Here is a 20,807-nt window from a genome sequence, read left to right as displayed (position 1 = left end):
TATGGCAACCAATGACTGTTTGTATCATGAAATGTTCCAAAGATTTTGCACATTAAATTAAAAAAAAAAAAATGATTATAATTTTTGTCTCGCCTGCATACATGTAGCAGAGCGAGAGTATAGGTGCCGCTCTGACGGCGGTGGCGCCAACATCAAATCTTATTAACCTAAGGTTAAGTTTTTGAAATGACATCATAATAGTATACATGTAAGTACATGTATATGAACCTAATTCATGAAACTTGGACATGGACTGTAAGGGTAATCAAGTACATGTACAGTATTACTGAACATCCTGCCTTGGTTTCAGGTCACATGACCAAGGTCTAAGATCATTTTAGGGTCAATGAACTTTAATAGGCCATGTTGGTGGAATCAATATCGAAATCTTAACCTAAGTAAGGTTAGGTTTTTGAAATGGACAATTCCAAAAATTTATATTGGCTCTATTTCAAATCTGGATCACATTTTTCTATCAAAACTTATATGGGACTTCATAAATACAAAAGGGGAACATAATTAGCCACAATTTTTTTCTTATGCATCTCCTTATAGGAGAATCCAAACCATACAAAAAATTCGATGCATGGGACTACATATATTGCTTTTTATTTAATTTCAATTTAACAGAAAACTATTGCTTGTTTTGTAAAATTTTCTTTTGGATAATCTGAAGGTTATCATTTTACATCATATCAAAAGAAAGTTTTAAAGTATAAGTTTATTTTACGTTGACTGTGTGTGAATATTTCAGATGTCACTCCGTAACCGTGTATGGGTTTAAGTTTTAAGTTGTAATTAATGAAAAAAATACACAAATTTTTTGATGTAATGCAGCATATTAAAGCTAGAACAACATAGAATCCAATCAATAACTCAACATTGTGATAGCCATTTAAAGTTCACAGAGTTTGAGCAATATCTTTTCTCCTCAAATATGCATGTCCATTTTACGTCACTCCGTAACCATCTTTATGAATATTCATATCTCATTAATTCAGTGGATCAAAATAACAAAGGTTATCATTTTGAAAAGTGGGTTTCAGCAACTACTGTCAGGTACCATTTCTTTGCAAATAAGTGAAATAACTACAATTGTTTGAATGCTAAAAACTTGTTTCTGAATGTCACTCCGTAACCGTGGAACTGCCCAAATGTCATCATAACTTTGAAAGTATATGGACCTAGTTAATGAAACTTACACATATAAGAGTATTGAAGTATTACTGAACATCCTGCCAGAGTTTCGGGTCACATGACCAAGGTCAAAGGTCATTTAGGGTCGATGAACTTTGGCCATGTTGGGGGTATTTGTTGAATTTCCATCGTAACTTTGAAAGTTTATGCATCTACATGTAGTTTATAAAACTTGGACATTTATAAGAGTAATCAAATATCACTGAAAATCCTGTTCGAGTTTCAGGTCACATGACCAAGGTCGAGGGTCATTTAAGGTTGATGAACTTTGGCCATGTTGTGGGAAATGATTGAATTGCCATCATAAATTTGAAAGTTTGTGGAAATTTAAATGAAATGTGGACATACATGTACATGTAGGGGTAATCCAGTATCAGTGCTCATCTTGCATAAGTCTTACATGTATGTCACTTGATCAAGGTCAAATGTCATTTCGGGTCAATACACATACAGTAGAAGTATGTTGTTTTTTGTGAGTAGTTACACTGTACATGTATTTTATGGTCATTTTTAAAGTCAGCACTGCTGCTATATCAAATTGCGTAATGCAGGCGATACTGCCATACATATCATGTAGGTGCTGCACTTGTTAAAATATTAACTATCCACTTGATTTGCAATAAGATTTAATATCCTATCATTGGTCTTTTGAAAGTAAATTGATTGTGCTTTTAGAGCTCGTAGACAGCTGTACAGTGTACTACAGTAGGCACGCATATGTATGCCACTAAAATGTTTTATAGCCTGCATGCACAGGGTGTATTTGTGTCTCATCTACATGTAGTTGGTTAAATGTGTCAAGATAGCTACATGTGTACACATGTAATTAGAGCTAATAATTCATAGATTTTTATCCTTTTCAGTAGAATTTTTAAGGGGAAAGTGACACTGAATAGGATTTTCTGCCAGGAAATAAGAATTTGGAAACTTGTATCACAGATTTATAATTTTTTTTAGTTTTTTTCAAAATTTTAAAGAAATATATGATTTCAGGCTTGAAAATATGATAAAAAGAAATAAAAAATATTATTTTTCAAAGTAAAGATTTTACAGCCATGCCCCTGGATAATGTACTACCGGTATGTGCAAATTTAAAGGGTATTAAAAGTAACCTTTTTATTTTGCATTTTCACTGACACTTGAAACCAATGTGGATAAAATGTCTACATTCAATTCAATGACTAAAGACCAATGGATGAGTTTTGTTTTGAAGGATTATAGATTACATTTATTTGCAGGATAGCAGGTTTCTATCAAAGCTACAAGTAAATGTAGGCCTACATGTACTTGCTGCTCAGAAAATCAAGTGAGGAATTTGAAAGATTAATTTCAATAGTTTGACTTGAGATTGAGAGTTTGTGAAAGTATCTACATTACATGTACAGTTTATTAAGCTTGTCTCAAAGTAATCAAGAAACATAGTGTACTAAATAAAGTGTGTTATAAATGAAATCTCCAAATGATAACTTGATTCAATTCAAGCAATCATTTTATTACCCGGGCTTAGGCAGAAAATTTGGCATTTGAAGTGGAAAGGAAAAAAAATTGGTATAGGGTTTAATAAGAAAATCCAGTGTAAAAACTAGACATACAATGTAAACATACTATAACATCGGACATGTGACTACACACAGGTAAACAGTGTTCAGCCAGAAAATGACATGGAAATAATAAAAATATCAAAGCTCAAAATAATTGTTTTTCTCCTTGTTCCCCTCCAAAGATTCTGCATCTTTTAATAAAGTTGTGCAGTATGACTGTATACGTGTATAAAGAACCCACATTAGTCATCCATACTGTACAATCATATAAATACTACATTGTATAGGCCTACATATATATGTCTTGTCATGTGTACTTTTTGTAGTTTTCAGGTACATGTATGCATTGGTGCTGTGAGGTGTAGGCCTACCGGTATTCTGTTTTTTTTAAAGCAGGTATTTCTGCATTTATTAATAAATCAAAATTACAAATTTATAACAATGATATAAAATCAAACATACATAATGATCAAGTTACAAAGGTGACAATTGTATAGTAGTTAAGTAGATACATGTATAGACATAATTCATGTAAACAATAACAAATGAATTTAAATGCAGAGGCCAGCTATCGTAAGCTGAAAGCTTGAAATAATAGCAGCCAGTTTTAATAATGAGATGTAAATTTTATAAGGGGTACAGGCCTACTGTAAGTAAATGTACATGTACTGTAATTGTGAATAGTAGGGCCTACATGTACATGTACATGTAGGTCAAAGAGGTGACTTTTTTTTTGAGTCAGTTAAACAAAAAATTATCCAAGTACAATTGTCAAATGCATAAAAATTGTGATTGCTGTATGTAGACCAATGCAGTAAAGCCTGTCTTTAGTTTTGATACCCCCCAAATGTTTATAATATATATTCATTATTTCAGTACTAGCATGGTACTAGATACATGTACAATGTAAGCCTAGGGCTTACATGTATTTTATGATTATCATTATGATTAGCTTACAGGATATGAGGATAATCTTTGTAGTTTCAAATTTGTATTAATATTTGCAAGATACATGTAATACTCAAAGCTAAAAATAAAGAAAATTAAAAATTTAACTTCTAGATGTTGGTTGAAAATAAAATCATACGGGAACTACATGTACGAGTCTTAAAATCAGAATTTTAGATGATAATGAAATATAATTCATATTATAAACATTTTACCAAAGATGAAGACAGGCTTTATGGAGACCTAGACATGTACAGTGCTACAAGCTGTACACAAAATGTAGTCTTCTGTATTGGTGCTTTAACACTATACAGTCAGTGAAGGTTTGAATATAAACTCTTGTCTGCACTACAAGAGCTGGCAAGTCATTATTCATCTACATACTCTACCATGCATCTCTGGTTGTAGAATCAGTCAATGTTGATGACATCACACAAGTGTTTGGTTTATTTAATATGCTAGGCCAATATCTCTTTGTGTTCTGAAGGGATCTGAGTGTAATGACGTCATAGCCAGGCTATATCAGGCCACTTTGCATTCTAAATAGGGGAATGAAAGGAGTTTGAGTTTGAGACAGAAATGGAGAGAGAGAGAAATTAAGGGGGGGGGGGGTGCAACAAAGACTGCATGTACATGTACCGGTATGTGCATGTACAATCTAGAGAAATCTTTTTAATAGTACACTGTAGGGCTTCAAATTATTAATCCAAGGCTAAACCTACCAAGATACATGTACCGGTACATATAGATGCCATATTGATTGGACTCACTACCCTTGGCCTTCATCTTTACTTTGGAAATTTGTGGTGCTCCATGTCAGTATGCCATCAGTAGTCTAAAGTCTTGCCTTGAACGCAAGGCCCACTTTTGCATGTACTATATTTTTCATGGAATTTGGAAATGTTTTATGTAGGCCTAGTCATTAGCTTTCAATGAAATGAAATTGTACTCTCATATGCTTTTCACACTGTACTTTTTTTCCTTAACCCCGGGAAATTGGTGGGGCTAAGGGGGGGCCTTAGCCCCACCAATTTCCCGAGGTTAAGCTTAGCCCACTTCGTTTTCACACTACGTTGTAGCAAAGTGGGCTAGCACGGTAAATAGTACGGTACTACATGTATCTGGCCCTGCAAAAAAGCAGGGTTAGCCGGCTTATTGTGGTGCTAGCACCACAATTGCGCTGTTAGGAGATGCCGTGTGAAACGAAACTGGGCTAAGGAAAAGTGGGGCTAAGCAATAGCCTATCACAAAAGTTGAAATTGCACGTTAATCACGCTCTGGACGGTAAAATCATCAATATTCATGAGCTGTGGGATAGTCCGGGGTTAAGGCGTTAACCCCGGCTAAGCAGATAGTACTACCCTTTTTACACACGCTAAAATTTCCTTAACCCCGTACTATAGGTGGGGCTAAATTGCCATTTAGCCCCACCTATAGTACGGGGTTAAGCTTAGCCCACTTTCTTTTTACACAGCATTTTTGCAAAGTGGGCTAACCCCACCTTTAGTACGGGATTATTTGGCCCTGCAAAAAAGCAGGGTTATCCCAGCAATTGCGGTGCTAAGAGCGATAGTACGGGGTTAAGATCGCTAGTGTAAAACGAAAGTGGGCTAAGCTTAACCCCGTACTATAGGTGGGGCTAAATGGCAATTTAGCCCCACCTATAGTACGGGGTTAAGGAAATTTTAGCGTGTGTAAAATAAAAAGGAATGCTCGTGAATATTCATGAGCTACCATTAGTCCGGGGTTAGCGAGATTCGTGTGTGAAAAGCAAGCATTCCTTATCCGGGGTTAGCAATAACGATTTGGCATGTGTGAAAAGGAAAAAAAGATAGTACGGGGTTAAGGATAGTACGGGGTTAGCGATAGTCCGGGGTTAAGAAAATCCTGTGTAAAAAGGGTATACATGTATGGGGTTAAGACAGACAGTGTGAATCGAAAAAAAGATAGTATGGGGTTAAGGATAGTCCGGGGTTAAGGATAGTATGGGGTTAAGGAAATGCAATGTGAAAAGCATATTAGAGAGAGGGTGAAAGAAAGAGAATGGGGAAAAAACAAAAGGTTGAAGAGTATCAATCACCATCATGGTTCAATTCTGTTTTCATCACTATACAGAGATTATGTACAGACTACTGTAATTTGTTTCACATCCTGGTACATTACAATGAGGTAGGCCTATTGATGGTATGGAATTAACAGTTTTTTATAACACTTCCTCTTCTTCATTGTACTGAGTCTATTGATTCTCAGTGGAACAAACGATGCAACATAAATGTCGTTGAAAGTAGGAGGACAGTGAGGTAGAAGTTTGTATAATTTACAGTGTACATGGACATGTATGTATAGTATAACATGTAGGCCTAGAATAAGATGGAAGTCAGTCTAAGCTACACGTATCTTTAGATAGATGGTAAATAATTCTCAGGATTAGGACTCAGGATACAAATATTTTGTTTACCTGTAGGCCTATACTACAGCTCTCATATTGATACAGCAATAAACATGTAGGCCATACATGTACATAGACATGTAGTGTACAATTGATTTTTATAAAATTGAAGTCCCTGCACTAGTACTAGTGCTATAATTAATACACATCATTCAACCTTATAAATACAAAATACAGTGTACATGCAGTAGAAATATCTGACAGAACTTAAAAAAATCAAAGTGAATTTTATACCGAGGAATACATGTACTGCCTTTCCCACTATTCTTGATCATACAAATTCAATGGCCCACACAATGTAATGATTGCAAGACATTGTACTAAGATCTGCACACAATAGCGGTATGTGTGGTATAAAAGCAAAGCAATTTATAATTCACTGGAAGCCATCTAAATCCAATGCATTAGAGTGAGCAGTGTAAATGAATGGGAGACTATGCATGCATGCATAGAATAGGGGCTGGATGTAGGTTATTCTTGTGCTCCCTATAGGCACAGGGGTCATTTACATTACAGTGTACTCGGGTCGTAGGACTAGGAGGCTTTCACATTAATCACAAGCTTCAGAGGAGATGTACAGTGTAGTTTGATGATGATGATTAGGCCAAGTAAAAAAAGAAAGTAGTTGATCGTCCTCGCGCGCATCTATTTTGGCCGCCGCATGAAAATTTTTACTATTTACTATTTTCAAAAATTGGCTGCTAAAAAAAAAAAAAAAAAAAAAAAAAAAAAAAAAAAAAAAAAAAAAATGGTGATGTTTCTCCTTCATGCCTGCTTTCCTTTTTTATTGCAGCATCATTTTTCTTGATATCTACTATTTTTATGGCTGCTGAATAGCGAAAAAAATTCACAAGATTGGCGAGTGATTTGCTCTCATGTGCTCTGGGATCTCTCTCGCAACTTCAAAAACAATTGCTAAGTCCGATATCGCCGTAACTGCAAGAAGGAAAAAAATTCTGATTTGGTTTTTTATTGGAATTTTGAAGATACCATCATAAATTAGCGAGAAAATAAAGTTTGCAAACTCGGAAAAGATCACGGATTTCTTCATTTTTAGTGCATTTTCGGGGACCCCGCTTCCTAAATCTGAACTAATCCGTCGCGTGCTTTGGAAATATGGCGCAGATAAATCAATTTTAATGATGTAATTTGTATTTTAGCGGGGTATTTTGGTGAGTGATAGCGCCAGTACTTCTATGTGTGTTACGGTGAATGAGCTGTGCTTGTGACTCTGTTGGGTAAATGCATGTGTGCTGGGATGATGTGATTGACTGTGCTGGCGCGACATGTGAATTTGTGAAATGAATTGAATTTTCTGGCAAGTTTTCTTACGTCAGCAGGCAATGCATTGAATATTCAAAAAATAATTTGAAGTGGGTTATTCATTATCAATATTGAAAATCATTAATGGGATTCCAGTAAGTGCCAATTCTGTTCAAATTTGATAAACTTCATTCTTCCTCGAGCTATTCAATTTGATGGACAATTGTAAAAATTAGTAAATAGATCTAACACTAACAGTTACAAATATTGAAATAATAAACATTATGTGAACAATTAACAATTAATTCAATAATCATTTAACATTTGATATCAATTTAAAAAATGAATAAAAATTGAACAGTATTTAACATTATGTAAACGAATATACAAGCAGCTGGAAACTGCGATGCGAAACCATGCCCAGAGCTAAAAAAGAGATTGGCTCTGGAAAACTGAACATGGCTCCATGGTAATAAAAATGACCCCCTCCCCCAAATGCATGTTTTACCCTTACATATATATTAATATAGAATAATGTTTAAATCATTCACTTGACATGAACATTTTGTTTTACAACAAGTAGCGGTATACATTAGTAATACTTCAGTAGATTTTTATCACATAATACATTTTCCATATAGATTTCCAATCAATTGCATACATGTATATATATATATATTTCTACTCATTTATTATTAATATTGAGCATGCATCGATCACATAATTTGAGCTTGACATGGCCTGACAATCATTTGAATAAAAAATAGCAAAAAAAATAGTAAATAGTAAGGACCTCCCTCATCACTGATGTCAAAAAACGGGCCGAGAAAATGCCTCCTTGTTTTAAAAAAAAATAGCAAGATAGCAAATAGTAAGGACCTCCCTCATCACTGCTCTCAGAAAACCCGGACGATCAACTACTATCTTTTTTTACTTGGCCTTATAATTATTAATTTTTTTAGGGGGGGGGGGGGGAGGGGGAGGTCAGCTTTGAATTGAATGATTGCTTGTTGTACAGTACATGTACTTATTGTTCAATGACTATGCACGCTGCTACTTCAGATAAGATGTGCCATTGAGGGATTTTGCTTTTTGTTATTTAATTAAAATTATACTTTCCTCATTTTCATAGATTAACATTGGAAAATCAATTATTTTCTGTATTTTCACTAATTCTTAGGCATTGTACAACACAAATGGCGAATATTCTTATATGGTACAACAATTCTCATTTCTAACTCAGCTAAATGTAAAAGTCTTGTCGAATAGAAGGCATCTTTCTTTCACCTCTGCATGTGAAATCTTGTACCATCACAATCATGAGACTAGTCACATGTATTGTAGCATACTAGAAAATCTCTATTTTACAGAATTTTAATTTTGATTTTCCAATAAATTAAAAATCAAGTTCCTACTATAATACCCCTTTCATAAACCCAATTATGCGGCTAATAGCAGCATAATTTGGTCGTAAAATCGGAGGAGGACCAGAGTTATCCGCATTATTTTGATGCTGCAATTATCCGCATAATAGCAGCATCGGGACAAGATTTTTAGTTTATGAACGCATTTCCAAATAATGCAGATAATTGCCATGGTGCGGTCACAAGGTCACCCTTTTCCGAAACAACCGCATCGGAGGGGGGCGTGTCCAGTTGTCATGACGATTGTACGCCTTTTTCAGGACGGGCGCTCGTAAAAATAATGCAGATAATTTTCGGAATTTGTGAACGCAATTTTTATTGAATTATCCGCATTACTATTAGGCGGCTAATTGGAGGATAGGTTTATGAAAGGGGTATAAGAGGACATGTCAGTAAAGTACTTTACCCTTTTAATCGGTTCCTTAGACCCCAATTTCAGAGTTTCGAGAGGCACACCCCCATCAAAAAATAATTTGAGTGCCTCCCCCGGGCGTAAAGTGCCCTATACAAATAATTGTTTAGTCTAAGGGGAAATTGATCCTGACGATGCATTGGTTTCAATAAAATCAGGAAAATTATAGAAAAATACATAGAAATTAGAATAAAACTTCCCCTTTTTAATATTATATTAATATTTTTTCTTGATTCTCTTGTCTAAATATGCCATTAGTGTTGGATACCCATCTACATTATAACCCAGGTTAGCATTTTATGAAACTTAATATAGTCAGTTATGTTCACTGAATATTCTTAAAAACTAACAAAATCCTTGCATCAGATTGTTCTAGAGCATAAAGTGAATATCATTGACTCTACTGTACATGTACACGTGTATTTGTTTCATGAAACACTCCTCAGATCCATTTTGCAAAGTCATTTATAATCTGCAATTACATGACATGTACATTGCAGGTAATGTCTTTATGAAATATTCATATTAACAAGCCTAATGACATGCATATTACAGTGGCAACAGGAGGCCACTATTGTAGGTACATGTATTGCTTTTGATACTTCCCAGCATAATTACCAAAATGCAACACTTCTAAATAAATCAGAGGGAAATGTTGTATGGGAACTGTGTGTAGACCTATGTGTACCGGTATTCTTTTTCTTTTCTCAACTCATTTTAGACTTCAAAGTAACCTTTCAAATTGAAACTTTGGATAAATAAATGAGGTGTATTCGGGACTATTTCAGTAAATTTTTGGGAAAAATTACCCTCAGTATCTTGTGTGAGCAATGCTTAGTAGTAACACTGTCCATGTACAGGTACATACAAATCCAATTATTTTGTTTGGCCTTTTTTTTAGAATGTTCTACTGTTTGAGTTTTGATCCAATGATTTATGGTTCAAACTCAAAGCAACCTTTTATTTAATTTCTTTAATACTCTTGTTACATATACTGTATACATACATCAAGGCTCCACATTAACTTTTTTTGGTGGTGGCCCGTTCGGGCCACAAAAACCTTCAAATAATATTTTTTGGTGGCCCGATATTAAAGTTTGGTGGCCCGAAAAATATAAAGAAAAACATTAATTAAAAATGAATAAAACAAACTTTTGAAATATTAAGTCTGCAGCCACTACCACTAAGTTACTTTCACTTTGTACATCTTGTATGTAAATTTTGTTTGCTGTTATTTTACTTTGCTAATTGATTTGTGGTAATATATAAATCGTTCTATCATTGTAAATATGAAATGATTGAAAGAGAATAAAAGAAATGTATTGTTCCCAGGTTGTGTGGACTTTAAAAAAATCTCTGTATAGACACACACTCATAATGGTAAAGTAAATAGATAGTGCATAGCAAACTCTGATAGATGTACAAAACAATGATTTTTCCTTTCTTCCTTTTTGAATCCTAAAACCGAGATTATGCAGGCCCCAAATCCAGTTTATTTTCTCTTTTGCAGCATATTATAGCAGGAGAAAATCACAGAAAAATATGCTGCAAAAATTAGAATAATGCATAAAAGGGGGAAACAAACAAAAATAATTTTTAGAATACCGGTAGTATATTAAAAAAATAAAACAAAAATAATAAAATAGATTTAAGTGAAATAAAACAAAAGAAAGAAAATAAAGAAAGAAAAAACAAAGAACAGGAAAAAAAGAAAAAAAAGGAAAAAAAAAGATCATGAATAAAACAAAATTAATAGAAAATGGGGAAAATTATTATTTTTCAGTAGAAACATATTCTTTAATCAGGCTTATTCAATGGGAGGGGTATAAATGGTTTAACCACTATAACAAAAATGAAAGAAAAAAAAAGAAGAAATCGGCAAAAGTTGTATCTGGAAAAAACAGTGTGAGAAAAGTCCTTCCCCATATTTGCCAAACTGCTAGAAAAATTCACATTTCATATCAATGAAATGCCTTCCAAAAGTATTTACTTCCCCAAGAGTGGTTTAAGAAGTCATTTATAAACAAGAAAGAAAGAAACTGTTTATTTTTGGCTAGAAAAGACACAGCTTCGAAAGAACCCAAGTATCAACATACATACAAATGCACACGTGGGACTGTGATGTACTCACCTATGTGTTTTATGTGTATTAATTAATGTATTTGGAAATCGGTCTTTTTGAGTGAAAAGAGAGGTCATAATTCCTCTTTTTAATGCTTGCAAATAATCAGGTTTTAGTAATATGGACTGAAGAAGGGCATTTCATTGGTGTAATATGCGACTTTGACATCGATTTTCAAAGTTCTGTGGAAGATTTCTTAGCAGCAACATTTCGTATCACAACTACCTGAGTCTGAATAGTCTGCTAGCTAGCTGCAGTGGTTTCATGCATGCAAAGCTAACGCCAGACGGCCGGCGCGGCTGGCTGGATATTCTCCACTGCTCTGTCATGTTCCTTTCCTCCATGATTATGCAATCTTTGTGTGTAGATTAACAAAAAGGGCGCATGACGAATTGGCTTGCAATTTGAACTGTAGAAAGATAAAGATAAATGCATGCAAAATCGGGAGAAAAATTGCGCTACTTTGAAAATTATTGGTTGCCCGATTCGGGCCACCAAAACTTAACATTTTTTCAATAATGGTTGCCCGAGGTGAATTTCTGGTGGCCCCGGGCCACCGCTAATGTCGAGCCTTGCATACATGTATATATCTTACATACATTATGTACATGTACATGTAGGCCTGTATTCCCCTTCATGTTCAGGGCCTGTCTTTGTGTATACAGTATTGCTTTGTTGAAGCTTTCTCCAATATTTTGGTTGATTTTAAAGTTCGCAGTTTCTGTTTTAGATTTCCGGAATTGTTTGAATCAGGAAATGTTCCTACATGTATTATTTATGGAGAACATGTTTCTGTTCATGTATGAATCCATACAAAAAGAGACTAATATACCATTGACTACATACATACCATTAGTTACATAATAATCCCCCATCTTATAATCAATTAGGCAGTAACCCATCTGCTCTGCTATTAATTAAATCACTCCTTTGTATTACTGGCCCAGCCCACATTGAATCAGCGCAGTCTGGATTAGGTTAAAATCAGTGCATCAATTGTGACATTAATCCTTTAAAAAATGGTATTTGCTCTCTTTAAAGTTTAAACCTTTGGTTCTCCTTGTGTATTTTGATGAATTGATCATACAATGTAGCAGCCTAGTGACAGGCATATGTATAGGAACATAAAGTTGTCTAGATGAAAATGAAAGAAAAAAGAAAATTTGTATTTTAATGTTAGAAATATAGAAATTATCTGAAATACAATATACTAGTACTCTGAAAATTCATTTGCACCAATTGATTGTAGGCTCTGCAGCCACTGTGCAACGCTATATGTAGATCGATGTTGCTCTATCCCTGAAATCGTTGAATGCCAAACAGGGTAACAGCAACTCCCATAAACAAGCCTTTTGTGTGATACGGCTGGGTCTTGAACTCCCGACCTGGTTGTGAGAAGGTCGGTCCATCAACTGAGCCAACACATCGGTTAATACAGCATAACTATTTTCATATACGTAGTACCTGGAAACAAATTTTTGAATTCATACGTAGAGTACAAATATGCAATGTACTACATGTATATATGTATGTAAAATGCATTTTTCAACCGCATTGTTGCAGTGTCATGTACATTTTTATGTACATGTACAATGCACATGCATGTACTCAATAGGCCTACATGTAGGTAACATGTAGTAATTCATGTGCTTGTTGCTTGTATTGAGAAAATAGGAAATTAGATTGGCTATCAGGGAAACAAGCTTCAGGTCATATTAAAGGTCATTACAGTACTTGCAGCTTGTATTGGTGGAGGTCATACATGTACATGTACTTTACCTGTACATCATTAACAAGTAAAAAAAAATGAATATAAATATGTCTCATTTCTAAAGGGGTAGTTTGGGCTGAAAAATATATCTTTATATAAATAGAGTAAAATTAAGAGAGCAAAATGCTCACAATTTCATAATAATCTGATAACAAATAAAGATGTTATTGAATTTTAAAGTTTAGCAATATTTTGTGAAAACAGATATATTCATGTATTAATATTCATTAGGTGGGCTGATGATGTCCCCACTTACATGTATTACAATACTGTAAATCATGATTATTTCATATTTTCACACATGTTGGAATGATATACATGTCTCCCATATATATCATTAAATCAGTTGTCAATCCAATTGTATTCATTCTTGGATGACAACTTTTGAATAAACATAATTTCACAAGACATAAACTACAAAAGAATAAGTGGGGATGTGACATCATCAATTTGGTCATATAATCATAATGACATTTATAGAACTGTTTCACCCAAATCATACAATTCCTTGTCCGATTTTGATGAAATTTTCAGTGCTTTTTCTGCTTTTTCTTTATTTTTTTTCAAACCATACTACTGTACATGTATTTTCAGGCTGGAGTACTCCATTAAGCTCTGAGCTATATTATCAATAGTACATGTATTTTTCAAGGAAACTGATAGTTGGTTTTGTTACAATGGCAAGAAAAAGCAATTGATACTAAATAATTGAAAACTGATTGATATTAAAGCACAACCGAAGCATGATTTTTTTATGTCTTGAAAGTCAATTTTTTAACGGTTGAAAAAAACTCAAGTGACTGTGAAAGAGAGGATCTAGTCCCCAATTTTTTTTAAATTTTTTTTTATTAAGAGCCCATGAGTTGCGAAGTAAAGTAAACCTGAGTATTTTAGAATATACATTGTAGTTCAAGGCAATTTGAAATTAACATTAGTGTGGGAGCCCTGTGCATAAATAATCCAATGGAAAATAATGATGCTGTACTATTCTATTCTGTAGTAGTAATGTTTGAAAAAACCCTGATGTTCACATGAAGCTTTGATGACATGGCCTTTACGAGTCCTGCTGCATACTTGAAGTAATCCATGCATTGTTTAATGTTAATGGCTTCTAATCGCAGTGGGGCACAACATTACAATCTGCTTCAATTATTGTCATCTTTCCTACTCTAGTCTCCATTATCCAAACTATTTGCTTTCACCTTTTCCCTGATTTTATGTAAATCACATCATTTTTCATCACTTCTATTTTATCCATCTCTCTCTCTCTCTCTTTGTCTTCAATAGTGGTACCAATTCAATACCAATACCAACTTCTCAATTCTCGCTACCCCATCGGGTCGTCATCACCACTTCCGGTTAAGAGTCATGCTCGCGCGGGGTTCGCGATTCTGAGTTTTCCACCACGCTGAAATCGATGCCAATCAGCGTAATATGTACAGATTATAATACTTTTTATTTAATTTGGTCAGTTTTTATTCCATTTGAATTATAAAAAAAAAATATATATATATTTCACGTGAAAATAATTTTTATTCATGTTTTTATTTGGTTATAAAAAATTAAACAAAAAATGAATATCTTAAAACTTTGCATTTAGCGACCGGCCTGACACCACAATCGTATTCGACTAGACGCTAAATATATACAGCATTCATTCCGTTCAATTTTTAGTCGACCACAAAATGGATAAAAAATCAGTTTCGGAACTTAAAAAAATCTTAACTGACAGAGGAATACCTTGCAATGGAAAGCGTCGGGCAGAATTAGTGACTTTAGCAGAAAAGGCCGTTAAACTGTATCGTGAAAGAGAGGGTTGTGATCACGAACTTTCCGAGCGAAAGCGACGTTGTGTTGTAGTGCATGATGGCACTGTTGATCTGAATGGCAAAACAGTGCATTGGACTTCCGAACAGGAAGTTGTAATACCGAAAAAGCTGTCCCATAATGCAATGCGCGTTACAGGGATTTTCCCGGATCTCGGCGAAATCGCTATTTGGGGTAGCGAGAATTGTGTCCCTTTTCTTTAAGTACTTGGAAAATGATTACTTGTATTTTGAGTCAGCAGTTGAAGAAGAAGAGATTGAAACCTTTTGTGCTGATTGAAAGGCCTTTGGTAGTGTGACAGTGCTGGTTCCTTGGGAAGGTGCTACATGTACGATGCCTGTGTGAGCTCATTTCCCTAGATTTTCATTAGGGCCGTCTGCACCATCCCGAGTTTTCAAATTAGCACGCTATTCCTGATCCGGCAAATTATCCCGATCTGAAAAATCTCGAGATTGTTTGCAATGCAGACGCAATTATCGCGCTAGTTCGCAGGATTAATCTCGAGATTGCAATCCCAAGTCAACTCGGGTCTATTTGCAAAATAGCGCGCTATTTTACGAATTATCCTGCTAATTCGCAGGTGCAGACGCACTCGAGATTGGACTCGGGGTAATTTATTCATGACGTCAGTCCATAATGCAATTCGCGTTCCACTTCCGCCTTGGTCAAAACATAAACACATCGCGATCGTAGCGAACACATGAACTTTATACATGCGGATAGACCTTATCGCAAATAGCGTTCATCGTTTCCCCAATCAGCAACTATGGTGTCCCACCAGTGAATGGATTTTGGGAGAGACCAGACCGATGGGGGGAGGCGCTCATTATCGACGATGGTCATAGTCAATAACAACACTGACAGCAGTGTCGTCTTATTTATTTATTTATTAATTCATTGCAATCATGACAGTTGGATTATTGACAATGCAAAGTAGTACAATTGAATACACAATTACATGTGAAAGAAATATTTAAAAACTGGTGAGAAATATGTAACAATATAGTACTGTACATTAATACCAAAACAAACAGGGAAATAACCAGCATAAAAAGGAAAACGGAATATGAAGAATAAGCAGGGAATGAAACAAGAATATCTATTCAAAGTTGAAAAAATAATCACATGAAACAGGGGGGGGGGGGGGGCAAAAAACCTGAACCGCATTTCTTTATAAATGGTCAAGTCAAACCAGATCATTCAGAATAAATTAGGATAGTTAATAGGTAATTCAGATGGGAAGGAGGAAGAGATGGGAAGAAAGTAATAAGGAATATGAGAAAGAAAAAAGAAAGGAGAAGAAGAAAAAGAAGAAAAGGAAGAAGAAAAAGAAGATGAATATGGAGAAGCAGAAGAAGAAAAAGAAGAAGAAGAGAAAAAAGGAAGTTGAAAAAAAGGAAGTAGAAAGAGGAGGGGGAGTACGAAAAAGGGTAGCCTAAGGGGTCAAAAAGGAGAAGGAAGGAGGAAAGAAAGAAAGAAAGAAAAGAAGGAGAGAGAGAGAGAGAGAGAAGAGGAGGAAAAGGGGAAGGGAGCTTAAAGAATGAACCTGGAGGATATTACACATTGTATCACTTTCAAGTATACAGACTTAACATTATAGCAAATCCGGGAATACGCAATATTTAAATATAAAAATGTATGTAAAACTATAACATCAAGAGACTGCTCGATCCTTTCAACTGGGTAATAAACAAACTCATTGTCTAATGCGCTAGAGACTATTCTTGTTATTGAAGGTTGTACAGACACCAGGGGATAAAACTCTGTTTGTACCTCTTTGTTTTACACGTTGGCAAGGGAAATTGTTTTCTGTTCCTAAAATCATACTTATACTCTTTCTGTGATGGAAGGAGGTTATTTAAGATATGATCTGACTTTTGCAATTGGAGGAATTGCTTTTCACACATGATTTTCCTACGGTCGGATAACAATTCTAAGTTTAATTCTTTGAGTACCTCGATCAGTATACGATAATTGTGGGTTGATTATACGCATTGCTCGTTTTTGTACAGATTCCAGTAATTGTGATTGTTCGTTTGTTAACCCCCCTTCGCAAAATGTGAGCAAATAGCATTTCTTTCCTCATCTCTCTCTGTCGTTGCCTCCTTCTCCGCCATGACATTAAAACCATCATATTTAACGAAGAATACATCACTTCTTCACTCGCTGAAAGCGGCTGAGCTGAGAGGATTGTTGCATAACACCGGTCGAATTCGGCGAAAGTGCTAGTGAAAGGAGTACATTGATTGCATATCGCGGGAAGTTATTCAAAAGCGCGCGCCGTTGAAACTCCAAGATCCTTGAATCTGGAGATTAATCGCGAAGAGGGCCGATCGGGCTAAAATCTCGAGATTGAGCAAACTCGGGATGGTGCAGCACCGCCTACTGACATTATTATCATATCATGTCCCAATATTGACTTTAAAAGAATCAAACATGAGAGAACAATTAATACCAATAGAGTATGTGTGGCTATATCAGCTAGTCCCTGCTCGTGTTCCTGACTGTTTACGGAATGCACTGCTAGCCAAACTTTGCCATATTTATGAGCAATATTCCTTCTGATACGTCACAGGCCACATGTTTATGATGTTGCTTTTAACAGGGGCATTGATTATGGTGGTGGAAATCATTAAAAAAAAAATGATTACTCGTTCTACAGTGTATGAACACTTATTTTTCATATTTACATGTAGTACCGTTTAGATTCATTCTCCCCTAGAATCTGCACTATGCATGGGCCCTGTATAATAGAGCTTAATGATTGATTTTTGCCTGATTTATATGATTGATTGATTGTATTGATTGTTGTGTATAATCAATCATAAAATCAGTTCCACAGTGTATAATTAAAGCTTTGTGTTACAGGGGTAGGATGTTATTGAGATGGAATAGGCTGTCATCACTAGTCAGTCAGCTTTGTATTAGGTCCATGGTAGAGCTATGCAATGGTAATGGATAGCCAGCCTACACACTACAAATGAGATGTTTCCTCTTCTAGGGCAAGGTACATGTATGAATACAGGGTGTCTAATAATAAGAAGTATGTAGCAAGATCCTGCATGCTTTGTACTGTACAAGTACAAGTCTATACAATAAGCCAGTTCACGGTTAGCTCATGATTAACTTTTCTCAAATGACCTTTGTGATTTTTCATTAGGATAAGCACTATCATTTTCAAATGTATATATGTTGCGTAAGCTTTACCGGTAGAGTATTCAAATTCCAAGAACAAAAGGCATTGTATAGACCAGGTGACTAGAATAGTACATCAGGGATAAAGTTTGGAAATCTGTTTTATTGTCTGCTTTTGGCACATTTGACTATTGTCTAGGCTACTGTCAAAATACCAGTGATTATGAAGGCTCTATTTATTACTCTTCAGCTTGGATATGATAAAATGAATATTTTGAAAGGAATACATGAATAATCATCAAATCACAAATGCCTATGTCAGTGAATTTGAAAGCCACATTCATGGCTTATCTCAAATGACCTTTTTCTGCTCGTGCGCAGTTTACAACCGTGAACAGGCTTATTGAAATTTAAATCGCACATGTATGGTACAGGGTGCCTATAAATGCATACTTTGTCCTACAAATATGTAGGTTGAAGTACCAATATGTGTACAGTACATGTAGGTAATTATGTTTATACATTCTTGTGTGATATTTCACCTGGCGATCTACATGCAGTATTAAAAACTACCGTAAGTAACGGACTATAAACCGCACCCGTGTATTAACCGCACCCCCAACTTTGAACTAAAAAAAAAAAAAAAAAAAAAAAAAAAAATCCTCACATTTACAGCATATTTGAGGTATGAAGAAACAAAAACTCAGTTAAAGATTTCAAGGTATCCAAAGAGATTACCGGTATGCGGAAATGTGCCGTTCTTGATCAATTCATCTAAATGTTAGCAAGAAAGAAAAGTCCCGACAATATTGGCCACTTACACACTCACTCACCTCACAGTCACAGTGTACACACACACAGCACTGCTGTTCTTACATTGCAAACTACGATACGGTACCAGCAGTACATCTTATCAAATTATGATGTGTCTTTCCCGGCGTAGGAGGAAGAAACATTCACATTTCTTGCATCACAACCTCACAATCACTTTCAGAATTTGTCTAGCATTCGATGTCTTAGCATGAATTTTGGATACGGGATTACAAGAAGGTTCAAGAAACAAAGAAATTGGCATTTTTTCCAATTGTTTTTACGGCTTCGTGCCGTCTCTCTCGTTGCGTGGTGTACATTGTATCTTATGAAAAGCAAACGAGAAAGAAAAAATAAGCTGGCGCGAAATGGGACCGGCGAGGGTTAAAATGAATAGCGTCAGCTTAAGTCGCACTATATAGCCACAATACAACGCAAGCTAGCTCTCAGCTCGCTCAACTCTCGTTCAGCCGTGACAAAATATTACCGAGTATGCTTGGTTTCTCTTTGAACTTAGCCAGGGTACTTCGCTGCTTTGAATCGAGGATAAAGTTGAAATTATAGTGTCATGAAGGTGGGTGCGTTTGTTATGGACAATATTTGATTAAGATCGTAATAATCGCTTCCCATTACCCACGGCTCATACCCCTCTAAATGACATTGCCCTGGGCGGCTACGCCCGGCCACTCGATGTGTTGTGAACTGGCAGAAGTCTTACATGTTCGGGAGGGGTTACGGCGGGCTGGCTCAGACCCGTCACCGTGGATAAACCGCACCCCCGACTTTTGCTTCTATCCCGCCGAGAAAAAGGTGCGGTTAATAGACCGTTACTTCGGTATATAAACTGTCCATTTAGGGCCTACATGTACATGTACATGTAAATTATGTATGATTTTGTAGCCAATAAATATATTGCATGATATGGACTCTCTTCATGTAATTCCTTCCCCCCCAAAAAAAAAAATCGATACCTTTAATAACAGTTGTAATGCTCGGATGCTCCTATGAAACAGAGTTGTCAAATTTGAGTCTATTATTAAAAAAAAAACATGACAGAAAGCAACGTTGTGTGTTCTGCATGCTCCTGTGTGCTTCAAGAAAAAGTGCAGACGTGGATGCGTGCAATGCAAGGACCTTTTACAAATTATGTTGCGCAGATAACATGTAACGTACAGAGGTGGAAGGCAAGGTGTGACCAAGCCATAGTGATTGACGTATATACTGGGCATGTGGGAACTGAATTATCCAGCTGTGTTGCTGCTTATATGGGTTGTTTGGAAACAGAAGGACAGTATCATGAAATGTTGCCACCCTTCTAGCGTTGAAATGACAATGATGCCTGGATTGATCATTAATATTACCAAGAAGATGAATCTATTTGATGCTTCCTTACATGTAAGTCCGTTCACTCTCAGCACAAAAATAAACATGTACAGTACAAGAAGAAAAGTTGAGAGGAAGGAGGAAATAAAACTTTCGATAAGAAACCAAAGAGTTTACATCAGGGCAAGAACATATCCTTTACCAAAAAGTATTATTATATGCCATTTGCAGTGCACGGTCATTTTAAAGGAAATATATATGCTTGCAGTGTCAAAGAAGCTAGACAAGTGATTATTATCATTTATTATTTTCTTCCATACATGTAATTTCTATCACATACCCTGTGTTCAACAGAATTTCTGACTTCAAACATTGTTCATGTGCAGGTGGCCTTAATACAATATGCTACATCATCAAATGACTTGTAAAAATACAGTTGTATAATATTATAGCCCAGCTGTCTCAATGAATTCATAAGTACAGCAAAGACTAACAACCTTTATCAATTTTTGTGAATCATATTAATCCAACATGGCTTTTAATATCTCCAAGGCATGACCTACAACCTTAAATCATTGGGGAAAA

The sequence above is a fragment of the Lytechinus pictus genome, chromosome 9 (genome assembly GCF_037042905.1).
Source record: "Lytechinus pictus isolate F3 Inbred chromosome 9, Lp3.0, whole genome shotgun sequence".
Taxonomy (NCBI): Eukaryota; Metazoa; Echinodermata; class Echinoidea; order Temnopleuroida; family Toxopneustidae; genus Lytechinus; species Lytechinus pictus.
Note: the sequence above shows the minus strand (reverse complement) of the source record.